This window comes from Notamacropus eugenii, chromosome 3, assembly GCF_028372415.1.
Source record: "Notamacropus eugenii isolate mMacEug1 chromosome 3, mMacEug1.pri_v2, whole genome shotgun sequence".
NCBI lineage: Eukaryota > Metazoa > Chordata > Mammalia > Diprotodontia > Macropodidae > Notamacropus > Notamacropus eugenii.
This window is the reverse complement of record NC_092874.1, coordinates 95,769,856-95,783,571: the sequence shown is the minus strand read 5'-3', so window position 1 is coordinate 95,783,571 and position 13,716 is coordinate 95,769,856.

The following is a 13,716-nucleotide window of genomic DNA, read 5'->3' as shown; positions in this document are numbered from 1 at the left end:
TGGGTAGTTGGTGGGATTACACACATACACACACACACACACACACACACACACACACAAGAGCACAGGATGAGTTCAATAAGGTGGGATCATATCTTTAAAAAATGAAATTAAGAGGTGAGAAATATATTGGGAGGAAAAAGAGAGAAATGGAATGGGGCAAATTATCTCTCATGAAAGAGGCAAGCAAAAGATTTTACAGGGGAGGGGAAAAGGGGTAGGTGAGAGAAAAAAACATGAAGCTTGCTCTCATCACATTCGACTAAAGGAAGGAATAAAATGCATACTCATTTTGGTATAAAAACCTATTTTACAATACAGGAAAGTGGGGAGAAGGGGATAAGCAGGATGGGGGGATGATACAAGGGAGGGCAATGGGAAGAGGGAGCAACCAGAAGTCAACATTCTTGGGGAGGGACAGGGTCAAAAGAGAGGATAGAAGAAATGGGGGGCAGGACAGGATGGAGAGAAAAAAAGTTAGTCTTAACACAACACGACTATTATGGAAGTCATTTGCAAAACTACACAGATGTGGCCTGTATTGAATTGCATACCTTCCCAAAGGGGATGGGTGGGGAGGGAGGGAGGAAGAGAAGTTAAACCTCAAAGTTTTAGGAACAACTGTTGAGTATTGTTCTTGCATACAACTACTAAATGAGAAATACAGGTAATGGGTTTAGAATTTGTCGTGCCCCACAGGACAAAATAGAAGATAGGGATAAGGGAAGGGAGGGATGTTAAAAGGGAGGGCAGATTGGTGATAGGGATAATTAGAATCCTCAGCTTTTCGGGGTGGGGGAGGGGAGAAATGGGGAGATAATTTGGAAATCAAAATTTTGTGGAAATGAATGTTGAAAACTTAAATTTTTAAAAAATATAAAAAATAAAAATAATTTAGTAGGACTCCTTTTTTTATTTTTCCAAATATCTCATATATTATTGGAATTAATTTTTCCTTAAATATTTTTTAGAGTTCACTGATAAATCCATCTGGCCCAGGAGATTTTTTTCCCTTTATGTGTTCATTGATGGCTTGATTAATTAACTTTCTCTTCTGTTAATCTTCATAATTTATATTTTTGTATTCATCCATTTCATGTAAATTGTCAGGTTTATTGGCATACATTTGGGCAAAGGAGCTCCTAATTATTGCTTTAACTTCATCTTCATTGGTGGTGAAATCACCCTTTTCATTTTTGACACTAGTAATTTTGTTTCCTTCTTGCTTTTTAAAAATCAAATTAGCCAACTGGTTTTTTTTCTATTTTATTTTTTTCCCCATGAAACCAGCTCTTTATTCATTAGGTCAATAACTTTAATAGTTTTTTCTGATTTACATTTTATTAATATCTCCTTTGATTTTCAGAATTTCTAATTTGGTATTTAATTAGGGATTTTTGATTTGATCCTTTTGTAGCTTTTTAGTTCTATGACCAATTCATTGATCTCTTTATTTTGATCATATATGTATTTAGAGAGAAAAAATTTCCCCTTAGAACCAGTTTGGCTACATCTCATAAGTTTTGGTATGTTGTCTCATTATCGTCATTCTCTTAGATGAAATTATTGATTTTTTCTATGATTTATTCTTTGATCCAATCATTCTTTAGGTTAAGATTGTTTGGCTTCCAATTAATTTTTATTTTATCTCTCCATATCCATCTTCTATTACACATAATTTTATTGCCTCATGATCTGAAAAGGATGAATTTAATATTTCTTTTTTTTTTTAGAAATGTGAGTTTTTATGACCAAATACATGGTCAGTTTTTATGTGGGTATCACGTACCACTGATGAAAAGTTATAATCCTTTCTATTCCCATTCAATTTTCTCCAGAGGTCTATCACATCTAACTTTTCTAAAAATCTATTCACTTCCAATACTTCTTGTTTATTTTGAGATTAGATTTATCTGTTTATGAGAGTGGGGAGGTTGAAGTGCCCTACTTTCATGATTTTGCTCTTTTTTTCTCCTGTAACTCACTCAATTTCTCTAAGAATGTGGATAGCATACCACTTGATGCATACATATTTAGTATTGACACTACTTCCTTCTCTATGGTAACTTTTAGCAATATGTAGTTTCCTTCCTTCACCCTTTTAATTAGATCTATTTTTGCTTTTCGTTGTCTGAGATCAAGATTGCTACCCTTACTTTTTTTTTTTTTTTTACTTCAGATGAAGCATAATATATTTTGCTTCAGGCTTTCACCTTTACTCTGTGTACGTCTCTCTGCTTCAAGTGTATTTCTTGTAAACAACATGTGGTAGCATTGTCCTTTTTAATCCACTCTGCTATCTTTTTCCATTTTATGAGAGAACTCATTACATTCACATTCACAGTTATGATTACTTAACTACATTGCCATTCTATTTCTTCCCTTTTACACTTTTCTCCCTCCTTTCATCTTGTACCTCCTTATCAGTCTTTTACTCCTGACAACTACCTGCCCTCCCTTCTATCAGTCCACCTCTCCTTTCTTTCCCTCTTCTTTTCCTAAAGTGTAAGTTAAATTTCTATGCCCAATGGAGTGTGTATGTTATTCCCTCTGAGCCAAATCTGAAGGGAATAAAGTTCAAACCATGCTTAACCCCCTTCTCTCCCTTTATTGTAATATGCTTTTTGATATTCTTCATGTGATCTATTCTGCCTGGCCCTTTCATCTTCTCCCAGTACAATCCATTTTTTCACTCCTTGATTTTTTATATTATCATGTCAAAGTCAACTTGACCCACACTCTGTCAACATATACCCATTCTGCCATAATTCAGACACAGTTCTGAAGAATTACAAGTTTCGAGAGGCACAGCAAATATGGCCAAGTAAAAGCAAGGACTCATCTGAATTCTTCCTTAAATCCCTCCAAGTACTTTTTAAAATGATTCTAAACATATGGAGCAGCAGAATCCAAAAAGAAATGGAATAAAACAAATATCTATCTCAAGACAACTTGGAAGGTTGGCAGGAAAGGTCTTTTGTATCAGAGTGAGAAAGGAATGCAGTGTATTGAAGGCTCTCCCAGGAAAGAACAGGTTCCAGCAAACTGGGAGCATGCCTTGAGGTCACTGCATCAGTGCTAGCAGGGAGTTTCCAGACCTTGCAACCCACAGTTGCTAAAGACAACTTAAAAGGTCAACAAGAAAAGGTTGTCATACCCAGGTGAGAGTGGAGGACAGTCCTGGGCAGGCTTTGCCAACACAGCACTGGCCCCAGTAAACCTTGGGAGTGATTGAATTTGTACTAGCAGTGTGAACTTCCAGAACTCTCAGCCTACAAACTGTAAGGGGATCAAACATCTGATCAGAAGGAGATTATCACATCTTTTTGCTAGCACTGAGGCAGAATTCTGTTGTTTTGCTCATACTCAGATCTGAGTAGCAGTCTTAGGTGGCAGACCAAGGATGAGGAGTAGCACTATGCAGCAGCAGATGAAAGGGGAGCCTCCTCCAGTTCCAGAGTAGAAAAGAGTTCCAGGGTTTGTGGTTACTCATAGACCAGAGAACATGCCAGGAGACTAGGAAACACCACTACTTGGATCATACCACCTGGGAAGAACTGAAAGCTTACAATTCCCTAGAAGTATCTCTGAAAACAGCCTCATAAAACCACTGAAGGTTGAAGCTGTGAGCCCTCTGCCCTGGAAGATATAAAAGTCAACTAATAGGCTGGGGAAATGAGCAAACAATAGAGGAAAAACTCTGCCTATTGAGTAACCATGGAGACAAAGAAGAACAAAGCACATATTCAGAAGACAACAAAGTCAAAGTTCCTACATCAAAAGCCTGCAAGTAAATATGAATTGATCTCATTCCATAGAAGAGCTCAAAAAAAGATTTTGAAAATCAAGTAAGAGAAATAGAGGGAAAATTTGGAAGAGAAATGAGAGTGATGCAAGTAAATGATGAGAAATAAGTCAACTTAGTAAAGGAGACAAAAATATGAAGAAAATAACGCCTTAAAAAACAGACTAGGCCAAATGGTAAAAGAGGTCCAACAACCCAATGAGGAGAAGAATGCCTTTAAAAAACTGAACCCGTGAAATGGAAAAGGAGGCCAAAAATTACTGAAGAAAATAAATCCTTGAAAATTAGAATGGAGCAAATGGAAGCTAATGACTTTATGAGAAATTATAAAATAGAATCAAACGATTGAAAAAATAGAACTCAATAAGTAGCATCTGATTTGAAAAAAAAAGTACTGAACTGGAAAATAGATCTAGAAGAGATTAGTTAAAAATTATTGGACTACCTGAAAGCTGTGACTAAAAAGAGAACCTAGACATCATCTTTCAAAAAATTATTAAGGGGAGGAGCATATGACAGCACAGACCAGGAAGTGTGGAGCACAGCCTGACATGGCAGGGACAGGACCCTGAACAGCCTTCAGGGAGCCACCCACAGCAGCAGTTCCCACTTTGCTCAACTCACAAATGCCACAGGCAGCTTCAAAGGTCAGTGGGAGGGCTCAGTGACCCAGGAGAGGGGAGCATGATCTGGACTCCAGCAGCAACTTCCATTTTTGGAGGCCTCCACCTAGAGTCCTGGGAGAATTGAGCAGCTGATCTGAATCTCAGCCCTGAGCTTAGCCCTGACAAAGAATGTAAAAGTCAAGTAATTGACTGGGGAAATGCCCCCCAAAACGAAAAAAAAAATAATACAATAGAAGGTTACTTTCTTGGTGAAGAGGTATTTTCATTCATCCTTTCAGATGAGGAAGAACAATTTAAGTCTTCAGAGGAAGACCTAAAAGTCAAGGCTTCTACATGCAAAACCTCCAAAATAGATATTTAATGGTCTCAGGTCATAGAAGAGCTCAAAAAGAATTTTGAAAATCACGTAAGAGGTGGAGGAAAAATTGGGAAGAGAAATGAGACCAATACAAGAAAGTCATGAAAAGTAAGTCAACAGCTTGCCATATGAGAACCAATGAAATAATCAAAGACTATGTGGAATATCTCGTTGGAAAAACCACTGACCCGGAAACAGATTCAAAAGAGATAAATGTAAAAATTATTGGACTTCTTCAAAGCCATGATCAATAAAAGCGGCTAGACATCATCCTTCAACAAATTATCAAGTGCAGTTTTGCTCTGATGTTCTAAAACCAGAAGGTAAAATAAGAATTGAAAGAATCCACCAATCACTTCTGGAAAGAGATCCCCAAAGGAAAACTCCTAGGAATATTGTAGCCAAATTCCAGACTTCCTAGGTCAAGGAGAAAATATTGCACACAGTCAGAAAGAAACAATTAAAATATTTTAGAAATACAATCAGGATAGAACAAGATCTAGTAGCTTCTTCATTAAGGGATCTAAAGGCTTAGAATATGATATTCCTGAGGTCAGAGGAGCTAAGATTAAAACCAAGAATCAACTAGCCAGAAAAACTGAGTATAATCCTTCAGGGGGAAAATGGACATTCAATGAAATAGAGGACTTTCAAGCATTCTTGATGAGTAGACCAGCAATAAATAGAAAATTGGATTTTCAAATACAAGAATCAAGAGAAACATGAAAAGGTAAAAAGAAAAGAGAAATCACAAGGGACCTCTTAAAGTTGAACTGTTTACATTACCACATAGAAAGATGATATTTTTAACTCATGAGATCCTTCTCAGTATTAGGGTAGTTGGAGGAAATAGATAGATGTTATATAGATTAGATAGATAGATAGATAGATAGATAGATAGATAGATAGATAGATAGATAGATAGATAGATAGATAGCACAGGGTGAGTTGAATATTGAAGGGATGATATCTAAAAAATAAAATTAAGGGGTGAGAGATGAATATATTGGGAGAAAGAGAAAGAGAGATAGAATGTGCTAAATTATCTCACATAAAAGGGACAAGAAAAAGATTTCACGATGATGGGGAAGGGGGAAGGTGAAAAGGAATGAGTGAACATTACTCTCAGTGAATTTGACTTAAGGAGGGAATAACATACACACTCCATTGGTAATCTTATCCAATAAGAAAGTAGGGGGAAAGGAATAAGAGGGGAGATGATAGAAGGCTGGGCAGGTTGGGGAAGGGATAGTCAGAAGGAAACACTTTTGAAAAAGGACAGGGTTAAAGGAGAAAATAGAATAAGTGGGGGTGGTATAGGATGGAGGGAAATATATTCAGTCTTTCACAACATGACTATTATGGAGGTGTTTTCATAACTACACTTGCATATTGAATTGAATGCCTTCTCTATGGGGATGGATAGGCAGGGAAGAAAGGAGAGAATTTTGAATTTAAAGTTTTAAAAACAAATGTTAAAAAATGTTTTTACTTGCAACTAGGAAATCAGACATATAGGCAATGGGGTATAGAGATCTATCTTGCCCTTCAAGAAAGTAAAGGGGAAGAGGATAAGAGGAGGAATGATAAAACTGAGGGGAGACTGGGGAGAAGAACATTTAGAATACATGCCATCCCAAGGTGGAGGGAGGGGAAAGATGGTGAAAATGTAATAGACTGATATCACATGCCTTATACCAAAACTCTATTTTTCAATTTATTTAGATCATTTTTAATTCCTGTTCCAAATTCTCTCTGTTTTCCATCACTCCGAACTCACTGAGAAGGCAATAAATATGATATCCATGCATATGATGGCATGAAAAACACATTTCCACATTAATCACATTATGGGGGGAGCAAGAAAAATTAGATGAAAGAAAATATGCTTCACTTCCAGGAGCCAAGATGCCTGAATAAGAAGTAAGTCACTCTCCCTTAATGACCTCTAAATCCCAGAAAATACCATCCACAGAAATATCCTGGAATAACTGAGCCAGTAGAAAGATGGGGCGCAGCAGTCTTATAGCCCTGGAAGCTTAGGGGATTAAGAGAAAGGGTTCCTCTTGCTCTGGTAGAAAGGGAGCATTATAGGATGAGAGGTGTACCAGTAAATGTGTGTCAAGTTCCATATCAGCAAACCAGTGGGAGATCCTAAGACCCAAAGTGATGGAACAGACAAGCACCAACACCAGTACCCCCCATCCCCAAGTGTCTTGGCACAGGCAGGGGAAGTGGTAGACTCCAGCAGCCAAACTTTCCTGTGATTCAGCACAACTCCAGATACCACAGCTCCAGGAAAGTAGGCATCCTCTAGGAGCTAAATCTTCTAATGCTTCAGAATAGCCATCCTCCAGGGGTCAGAATCCCCTCCACCCTGAGTGCTCCAGCATTGATGACCCCAGCTCAGCAGCCAAAAAGCTTCCAGCACCTGAGGCTCCAACACACAAAGCTAGTGACCATGTCCCTGGCCCCCAGCACAAGAAGCTTGGGTCAGTGACTCCTGTGCTCCAGCAGGAGATTACAACTTTAAAAACCATGAAACAGTCAAAAGATCAGGAACAAGAAGGAGAAACAGTCCATGCCCATAGATTCTGTTTATGGGAACAGGGAAGATTAAAATACAAATTCAGAAGAGAACAACATCGTTGACATAGTCATATCCAAAACTTCAAAGGGAAATATGAACTGATCTCCAACCCAAAAAAACCTTCTTGGAAGAGCTCAAGCAAGATTTTAAAAGTCAAATAAGAGAGGTAAAAGAAAAATTGGGAAAAGGAAATGAGAGTCATGTAAGAAAGAGTCAATAGCTTGGAAAAAGGACAAAAATTGACTACAAAAAAAAATTCTTAAAAAATAAAATTGACCAGGGGGGCGGAGCCAAGATGGTAGAATAGAAAGACACAGTTATGCAGGGTCCTACCCACAGCCTATAAAATACCTGTAGAGAGGGACTCTCAACAAATTTTGGAGCAGCAGAAGTGGAGAACAACAGCGTGGAGGAGATTTCCAGCCCACTGTAACCTGAAAGGCCCATGGAAATGCGGGTTGTGTCAGACACGGAGCTGAGCGTAGAACCCAGCCCAGCCTTGGCTGCTGTGTGGTGTGATAAGACTCTGGGAGGAGGACACCTCGGGGGCAGAATCTCCAGGAACAGTAGCAGGTCCTCAGATCCCTTGACCCACAGGTGCCAAAGGTCAGTGATGGGGTTTTATCAGCAGGCCAGGAAGGGAGAAGGATCTTCCCATAGCTGTGCAGGCAGTGGTCACAGAGCCTGCACAGCAGCCCATACAGAAGGTCCATTGTTGGAGTGTAAAAACTCCTGGGGGCACTGAAGAGCTGAGTTTTACCTCAGCCATGGATGGAGGCCCTGGCTTAGCCTGTCTTTGTCTCACACTGAATGGCAGCCCTACCCATCCAGCTTATCTGAAAATCAGCCCCCAGTGCTGACTGGGGAACTGGAAGCCAGGTGGCTGTGGAGAGGTAACTGCTAAAATTTTGGGCATAAAAATCCCTCTCTGAGTCCAGACCAGTACATGCTTGATTGTGCCACCTTGGAGGAACTGAGATCTCACAGATTCCCAGAGTATACCCTACCCTTGACAAAGGACCCAAAAGTCAAGTAACTGGCTGGGAAAATGGCCAAAAAAGGGAAAAAAAATAAGACATTAGAAGATTACTTTCTTGGTGAACAGATATCTCCTCCCATTCTTTCAGATGAGGAAGAACAATGTTTACCATCAGGGAAAGACATAGAAGTCAAGGCTTCTGTATCCCAAACATCCAAAATAAATATTCAATGAGCTCAGGCCATGGAAGAGCTCAAAAAGAATTTTGAAAACCAAGTAAGAGAGGTGGAGGAAAAACTGGGAAGAGTATTGAGAGAGATGCAAGAAAAGCATGAAAAGCAGGTCAACATTTTGCTAAAGGAGACCCAAAAAAATGTTGAAGAAAATAACACCTTGAAAAATAGGCTAACTCAATTGGCAAAAGAGGTTCAAAATCCAATGAGGAGAAGAATGCTTTAAAAAGCAGAATTAGCCAAATGGAAAAGGAGGTGCAAAAGCTCACTGAAGAAAATAGTTCTTTCAAAATTAGAATGGAGTAGATGGAGGCTAATGACTTTATGATAAACCAAAAAATCACAAAACAAAACCAAAAGAATGAAAAAATGGAAGAAAATGTGAAATACCTTATTGGAAAAACAACTGACCTGGAAAATAGATCCAGGAGAGACAATTTTAAAATTATGGGAATACATGAAAGCCATGATCAAAAAAAGAGCTCAGACATTATCTTTCATGAAATTATCAAGGATAGCTGTCCTGATATTCTAGAACCAGAGGGCAAAATAAGTATTGAAAGAATCCACTGATCACTGCCTGAAAGAGAACCAAAAAGATAAACTCCTAGGAACATGGTGGCCAAATTCCAGAGTTCCCAGGTCAAGGAGAAAATATTGCAAGCAGCTAGAAAGAAACAATTCAAGTATTGTGGAAATACAATCAGGATAACACAAGGTCTAGCAGCTTCTACATTAAGGGATCAAAGGGCATGGGATATGATATTCCAGAGGTGAAAGGAACTAGGACTAAAAATAAAATCACCTGCCCAGCAAAACTGAGTATAATACTTCAGGGAAAAAATGGTCTTTCAATGAAATAGAGGACTTTCAAGCATTCTTGATGAAAAGACCAGAGCTGAAAAGAAAATTTGACCTTCAAACACAAGAATCAAGAAAAGCATGAAAAGGTAAACAGCAAAGAGAAGTCATAAGTGACTTACTAAAGTTGAACTGTTTACATTCCTACATGGAAAGACAATATTTGTAACTCTTGAAACTTTTCAGTATCTGGGTAGTGGTTGGGATTACACACACACACTCATGCACACACACACAGAGCACAGAGTGAATTGAATAGGATGGGATCATATCTTAAAAAATGAAATTAAGAGGTGAGAGAGAAATACATTGGGAGGAGAAAGGGAGAAATGTAGTAGGGCAAATTATCTCTCACAAAAGAGGCAAACAAAAGACTTCTTTTCAGTGGAGGGAAAAAGAGGGGAGGTGAGAGAAAAACATGAAGCTTACTCTCATCACATTCGACTAAAGGAAGGAATAAAATGCACACTTATTTTGGTATGAAAACCTATCTTACAATACAGGAAAGTGGGGGAGAAGGGGATAAGCAAGGTGGGGGGGGATGATGGAAGGGAGGGCAGTGGGAGGAGGGAGCAATTTGAAGTCAACACTCTTGGGGAGGGACAGGATCCAAAGAGACAACGGAAGCAATGGGGGGCAGGTTAGGATGGAAGGAAATATAGTTAGTCTCACAGAACATGACTATTATGGAAGTCATTTGCAAAACTACACAGATATGACCTATATTGAATTGCTTGCTTCCCAAAGGGAATGGGTGGGGAGGGAGGGATGAAAAGAATTTGGAAGTCAAAGTTTTAGGAGCAACTGTCAAGTACTGTTCTTACTACTAGGAAATAAGAAATACAGGTAATGGGGTATAGAAAGTTATCTGGCCCTACGGGACAAAAGAGAAGATGGGGACAAGGGAAGGGAGGGATGTTAGAAGAGAGGGCAGATGGGTGATAGGGGCAATTAGAATGCTTGGCGTTTTGGGATGAGGGAGGGGAGAAATGGGGAGAAAATTTGGAACCCAAAATTTTACGAAAATCAATGTTAAAAGTTGAATAAATAAATTTAAAAAAATAAAATTGACCAAATGGGGGAAAAGTACACTGAAAACAATTCCTTAAAAAGTAGGATTGGAGAAATGGAAAAGGAGGTACACAACCTCATGGAAAGGAACTCCTTAAAAAGTAAAATGGGTCACATGGAAAGGGAGGTACAAAAGCTAATTGAAGAAAGGCATTTATTAAAAATTAAAACAGGCAAGTGGAAGCTAATGACTTTAGGAGACTTCAAGAATCAGTCATACAAAATCAAAAGAATGAAAAAATAGAAGAAAATGTAAAATAACTCATTGGGGGAAAACTGTCTTGTAAAATAGATCCAGAAGAGATAATTTAAGAATTGTTGGTTAACCTGAAAGTCATGATCAAAGAAAGAGCCTGGACAGCATCTTTCAAGAAATCATCAAGGAAAATTGCCCTGAAGTCCTAGAATCAGAGGGTAGAATAGTCACCAAAAGAATTCATCAATCACCTCCTGAAAGATATCTCAAATTGAAAATGCCAAAGAATAATGTAGCCAAATTCCAGAATTATGAGATCAAAGAGAAAATGCTCTAAGCAACCAGAAAGAAACAATTTAAATACAGTGGAACCACATACAAGGATTACGCAGGACTTAGAATCTGCTACATAAAAAAATCAGCGGGATTAGAATATGATATTCTGTGAGACAAAGGAACTTGGATTACATGTCAGGATCATCTAACCAGCAAAACTGAGCATAATCTTTAGGGTGAAGAGATCGATATTCAATATCAATGAAATACAGGACTTCCAAACCTTCATAACGAAAAGACCAGTACTGAACAGAAAATTTGTTCTTCAAGTACAAGACTCAAGAGAGGCATAAAAAGGCAAACATGGGTGGGGGAGATGTTATTCAATAAGGACAAACTAGTTACATGGGTACATGAGAAAATATTATTTGTGACTCCTGAGAACTGTCTTTAATATGACATTGAAAAAGGGTATACGTAGACAGAAAATGTGGGTATAAAATGACATTGATGTGATGATAAAAGAATCTAATTAAGTGGTGGACAGGGATTGTACTGGGTGAAAAGTAAAGGGAAAGCAGAAAAGTGTAAATTATAGGACATGAAGAGGCACAAAGATCTATTACAGTAGAGGGAAAGGTGGGAGGGAGATGAGCATTGTTTGAACCTTGCTGTCATCATATTTGGCTCACATAAGGAATAACACACTGAATTAGGTAATTAAATCTAACTTACCCTATACGAAGTAGGAGGGTAAAGGGAAAAGAAAAGGGAAGGAGCTAATAGAAGTGAGAGCAGATTGAGGAAGGCTGTGGTCAAAAGTAAAACTCTAGTGAACAGGGAAAGGGATAAAGGAGAGAGGAAAGCATAAATAGGGGAAATAGGATAGAGAAAAAGATAAAGATAGTAATCATAATTGTGAGTGTGAGTGGGATGAACTTTCACATAAACTGGAAGTGGACAGCAGAATGGATTAAAAAACAGAATCCTACAATATCTTGTTTACAAAGAACATATTTGAAGTAAAGCTATATGCACCAAGTAAAGGTAAAATGATGGAGTTGAGGTAACAGAATTCAAACTGAGGTACTTAAAATCCTGCAAGATAATGGTATTAAAGTGCTACATTCAATATATCAACAAATTTGGAAAGCTTATAGTCAGACGGTTATTTTTCATTTTCATTTTTATATTCCCAGCAGTGTAATATAATGCCTGGAACAGAGAAGATGCTTAATAAAATGCTTATTTTCTGATTGATTAGTAGGAAGTGCCAGGCCTAGAGGCCTGTGGGCTACCCGAGTCTTACCTTACCTCTATCGGAGGTCTTCGGCTGGCCAAACCGGATACTCGTATGAGAGAAGAGACCTATCAGAGTCGAACAAGGGTTGAGCTTTATTCAGGGTTCTGGTTACAAGTGCAGGGGAATTCTTCCTTAGGAGGGAGCGAAGAATCTCCCAAGGAGGCAAAGATCTTACAATAAGAGATTGGAAGCAGAAGTGTAAGTGGGGAGAGAGGGGGAGGGGAGAGCAGAGAGAGGAAAAACGGAGCCTTCTGTCCTGTCCGCTCCGCGCCCCTCCCGCCTAAGAGAACTTTCAGGCTTTCCTGACTCCAATTAAGCTCTCCAGCGGCATAGTTTGCATCTGAATACCGTGCCTGTTAGGTAACAATGGGTGTGCCCAGATCCGGGACAGCCTCGAGAGCGGGGGATGCTCCTCCCATCACGTTTCTCACGGGAAGAGGCGGAAATACACGAGATAGCTCGGTTCACCTCGATTCCCAGTCGTTTCCTGGGGGGGCCTCGTGAGAACTCTAAGATTTAGAAGTTCCCACCTTTACCCACCCGAGACTGTCCACATGGAATTGAGCTTCCATCCCCAGCAAGGAAGGTCATCAAAGACAAGTGTGTGCTTGCAAATACTTAATTGTCCTCTGGGAAAAAAAATTTCCCAAGAAATCTTTAACTTTAATCTGCTTTATTATTATTTTCCCCATCACTTCTGATTGTATTATGCTTCAATTAAATTTAGAAAAAGCAGGGCTAGCAAGCTTGATCTCAGACAAAGCAAAACAAAAAAAAATAGATCTAGCGAAAAGAGATAAGGAAGGAAACTATGTTCTACTAAAAGGCACTATAGACAATGAAGTAATATGCACCTTCTGGCATAACATTCAGATAAGTAGAGGAGAAGGTAAAGGGGTTGCAGGAAGAATTATATAATAAAAATATACTAGCGGGAGACCTCTAGTTTCCACCTCTCAACCTCACCCCCTCAGACCTAGATAAATATAACCACAAAATAAACAAGAAAGAAGTTGAGGAGATGAATAGAATTTTAGAAAAGTTATATATGGTAAACCTCTGGTGGAAACTGAATGGGGATAGAAAAGAATACAGCTTTTTAATAGCAGTAATTGGCAACTATACAAAAAGTGACCATTACAGGGCATAAAAAATCTAACCACCCAGTGCAGAAAGGCAGAAATATTAAATGCATCCTTTTCAGATCACAATGCAATCAAAATAATGTGTAATAAAGGGCCATGGAAAGATGAACCAAAAAGCCATTGGAAACCAAACAACCCAATCCTAAAGAATGCGTGGGTCTGACAACCAATCATACCAGCAATCAATAATTTCATCCAAGAAAATGACAATAATGAGACAACATACTCAAATTTATGTGGTGCAGCAAAAGTGGTTTTTAGGAGAAATTTTAT